The 4,608-nt window shown below is 34.2% G+C and overlaps 1 long non-coding RNA gene across 1 annotated transcript; it reads left to right on the top strand.

Moving 5' to 3' along the window:
* The first annotated feature begins 3,328 nt into the window (after positions 1-3,328).
* LOC142973912 (uncharacterized) lies at positions 3,329-3,860 on the top strand. The gene is made up of 2 exons (XR_012959533.1): positions 3,329-3,369; positions 3,472-3,860. It is a non-coding gene; the product is annotated as an uncharacterized LOC142973912 (long non-coding RNA).
* Positions 3,861-4,608: the final 748 nt, after the last annotated feature.

The following is a 4,608-nucleotide window of genomic DNA, read 5'->3' as shown; positions in this document are numbered from 1 at the left end:
CAAAAGACAGTGGTGAAAGTGAATGCGCTTTTTAAAGATCTCGCCAGTCTGAACTAGCCTATGAGTACGGTTTAGAAGCAAAACGTGTGGTTTGTGGATGGTTTCAATTTTATATCTTTAGTTACGAGTTGAGACAGCTTAGTTTGCAGACACAAACGATAAATTGTATTTTAATTAGTCTTACTTACGAGACACCAACGGGATGAAAAATAGGTTTAATATTACTTATTTTTTGTAAATTTATCTTTCGATAATCTTTTCTCTAAGCAACGCTAGTTCGATTGCTTAGAGAAAAGAGCCGTGCAGAAGTGATAGTTGACTATAATATGGAAAGAAACACTTCGCTAAATGTATATGAGTCCTAAGTCTCCTTTAATGAAATTGTTCTGCTAATTTGTTGTTGGTTGCAAAATCTTATCCCTTTGAAAAATCTTAATTAATAAAGAGGCTTTTGTCCTTAAGATACAATGGTTTTATTAATACAAGATTCCGTATTAGTGCCGTTAATATTAAATGAAAGACAATTGATTATGCGACGTTCAATTAATCTGCTTTGGTCTTTGTTAATATAGATTTACTGGGAACTGTTGAGACTTTAATGGAGTGTTTCAAGGAATCGAGGTGGTGCCGCTATGTTCAGGCGTTTAAGTACCTACTTAGATGTGCAAATTAATAATGGAATGTAATGATCAATTACAAACTTGAATATTTGTCGAGTACCAATTAAAAAGCTTTGCAGTATTTACTTTGGTGACAATAATTAACTCGCAAAACCTTAATGTTAAACGACAGCAAACATTAGATAACTAGTTTGAAGAACTATATCCCGCGTTTCCGTGGTTTTATATTCTAAATCTAATTTGTTATACCTATTAAGAAAAATAAAATACAGTGGACCCAACAAATCCAAACAAATAATCTACATCAGATAGTATCTGTCCCATTTATATGAATAACATTTCCTTATTTCTCTAACAATCCCATAAAGCAGTGGAAGTGTATTTATCGGACACAGATTCAGTCCGAGATAGAACAATAAATAACAACTGTTCTGAAGAAAAAAACATTTTAAACACATTTGCTGTTTTAAAAAGAAATGAAGAAGAATAATAAAAGAAAAAAAGACACAAGGCAGTAGAGCGATTAAGCTAAGTTGTAAACACAAAAAAATCACGAACCTTAAAATTTCCCACAATAGCTTAAAATCGTAAGTAATTTATCTTGCCAACGGATCCGAGCCAAACAAAAAGGGGAAATAACAGTGTCTATCGCTGTCTCAACACTATTCATTCGACAACAAAAGAATTCGACGTAATTTGGTGGTTATCCAAGCGGTGTCATGGGCTTAACAGACAGTTGTGGATAGTGACGTAACGTGCCGGGATTTTTGCACGGGAAGTCACAAATTAACGGGAGACATTAACGTGTCACAAACAGATGTCGACACAAAAACGTAGCTACGTATTGTACCAGTTCTCATACGCTTACATAAATTCCACGAAATAAAACGACAGGTTTCACGTTTGGTAGTAATTTATACGTTATTTTCGAATTTAATGTCATTATTGTCACATGTTTTATGCTTTATGAATCACATTTTCGGCGTAAATACTGCAAATTTTAAACGAGAATAAATACATCATGATCTTTTTGTTCTTGCGTGTAGATGGGGTTCCTAGCACCTAATAAATATTTCTCACTAACAATCTGACTGACGGGCGAGGTGCGATCCCTGTCATGAAGATCCCTTTTCGAAGAACGAACGCCTCGATCCTTCGTTTTGGTGACCCCGATGTGATTTGAATACAGATTCTTACCAGATTTGAATATCCTATGTCCATATTGTCCATTGTTGAATATCGGCTTCATCGTCACCCAAAAATAGCGGTCACGTGTATAGTTTTTGGATTATTTATAGCATATTCAGACATCTCTTTTTGTTGTTTGTTTAGGTTCTTTACGTAAACTACAAATTCTACCGATTTGTCGACTGATTACAGTCTCTGAAATATTTTTGTACAATTACGTCATTAATTGCATGGAATATTGGCAGGCTATTTTTTACGGCGCCACTAGCGCAAGCCATAAGAACCAATGGTTTCAGTAGATTTTGAATTTCAAATACTCTATACTTAATAGTACCTACCTAGTGTAGGAAATCGCGCTACAGGTTTTTTAAAAAGCACAAACCTAGTTTTATCAACATTATATAATAATATGGTGTCGAAAAATCATTTGATATTTTTCTGAAAAATAATAGCTATATTTTGCAAGATCCCAATTTTAAGGAAAGCGGTATGCACATCACTGGTTTTTGGGATGCTTACTGCGAGTATTATTATTAGGGAGAGCCTCGCGACTCAAAACGGAGAGGACTCGTTTTATTATAGCTTTTACGATGTCAAGAGGAATTTATCGGACTGCTACTGTTTGTTGCGATGGAATATAATGCCGCCTCGAAATTAGCGGATGTATTGTATTCTGTATTGTCTATTTCTGTATTTGAAGGGCAGCTGAAAGAAAATATACAAATATTTTCTTAAAGTTAGGTAAGTATATCACTTAACTGAGTTTGCTATGGAAATAAAATTAAAAAGTACTCTCTCATATAATAAGTATTACTTGCTGAATGCGTATTGCTGTAAAGTTTCCACTAGGCGCTTATTTCAGTTTACTTGTTCCATTTATTAGTATTACCTGTAGTAGCTTTTTTGGACTGTTTTAATTTTCCGAACTCGTTACGACTGCAGATGAAGCATTTCATCATCATTTAATTAAGGGTTTTAGTGTCCCTAAACCAGTATAGTCCAGACTTGGGCTTACCAAGTCTGGACTATAATTGAAGCATAATAGCATTTTCTATAAAAGAGTTTCACCTAAAACTTTTCAGCTATGCCCCAAACTTCGCATCCTTTTACCATATTCACCATACATCGGAAAAACCATTACGAAGGTATAATGCCCCTTCAATATTCCAAACGCATAATCGTGTTATTATTCAAAAATGCGCGCACGTTCCAAAACACGACCCCAAACATGCTTACGTGGAAATTTCGTTGAAAAAAAATTCCCATACAAATATTATAAATGCAAAATTGTATCTGTTTGTTGCTCGTTTACTTCTAAACTACTGAACCGATCTTGATGAAATTTAAAATAGAGATAGTTGAAGACTTGGGATTAGATGCAAACTAATTGTTATTTCAAATATCTACCCCTAAAAGCCCTTAAATAGGGGTTGAAACGTTGCGCCCGAGGAGAGTCAGGCGGGTTCCCTAGTTATAGACCAAAAAGATAACATTTTTCGTTCCAATGCGTTAGTACGTGAGGGACATTGGACTTTCGCAAACATCGGAACGATTTAAAATCGTACGTATTTTAATTAAAAACTAGGTAACGGTTCACGTTTGAGTGAGTTTTATTCGTTTTTTTAAGTGATTAAAAGTAGTTCAGCGGGTTGGTTTATTGCAGTGATTCTAGATCGGATACATGGAAAAGTAATAATATGAAAATTATTATAAAAGATTCTTTTAAGCATTTGCTTTTCATGCAAGTAGTTGAGAATTGAGATCTCAGAACCCAATGACTGGCCAAAGGTATAATAATATGTATGTTAGAAAGAAACTAACCAAGCAAGAAAATACCGTAATGAAACTTGAAAAGGAAAAACTGGAAAGAGTGCAAAGGTTTCGGGTCGTACCTACTTGTCCAACACGGTGGAATCAAGGTCTTAGTTTCTCCTCGTCCCGGCATCAAACTCATACCTGCCAGTGGAAATAATGAAGTATATTGAAGTTTGTTTTTTGTCTTTTTAAAAGAAAACTTCTTAAAAAATAAATTTCTTGTAGTTAATCATGGGACATAGTGTTACAGATGATCACATCAGATATGTATTGCCCAATGTCTTCGATTTTTAAAGATAAACCAGTACCTTTAAAATAATCTGCAAAGCGCGAAATTGGAGCCGTTTTCTCATTAGTATCCAGATGTTCTAGATATTAATACTTTACGTCATCAAAACACTTCGCAAGGAACCGTTCTCCTTGTTTAACAAGCTAGAACAATGGCTAATTAAATTTGAAATAGCGTTTTAAACTGTGTTTAGTCTATGTGATATAGAACTAGAATTTTGCGGATTGTTTAAATGGCAAGGGAAATGCATATTGTATTAACTGTTTGAAAACAACTAGAGCCAGTTTTACGGCTTAAAGATATTTGGCTATTTGGTAGATAGAATGACTGCAAATGTAATAAAAACTGTCAAAATTTTAATTGATACTTATTTGAAAAGTGGTAAAATCATGCACTTACGCTATTAATGTATTCTATGCTTCTCCAATCTCCGGAGGTAGATAAACTGTTAACTCTATAAAGTTAAAGAAACGTTGCAAAAACTGTTCATTGAAGTTAATAAATCTTTTTGTAGCGGTCAGTGCGTAGATTGATGGCCGTGAATTCATGACTAACGCTGCCATAAATAAAAATAATGCAACATCTACGTCAATCACAGAAAGTGTTAACAAGCCGGTCATCAGATGATTTGGTTTTACAAAATGAAAAAATAACTCTTTAAGTATTGAATAATTTACATACCTGCTGAGTGCTAAC

Source organism: Anticarsia gemmatalis, chromosome 6, assembly GCF_050436995.1.
Source record: "Anticarsia gemmatalis isolate Benzon Research Colony breed Stoneville strain chromosome 6, ilAntGemm2 primary, whole genome shotgun sequence".
NCBI lineage: Eukaryota > Metazoa > Arthropoda > Insecta > Lepidoptera > Erebidae > Anticarsia > Anticarsia gemmatalis.
This window is presented reverse-complemented; position numbering and strand designations above follow the sequence as displayed.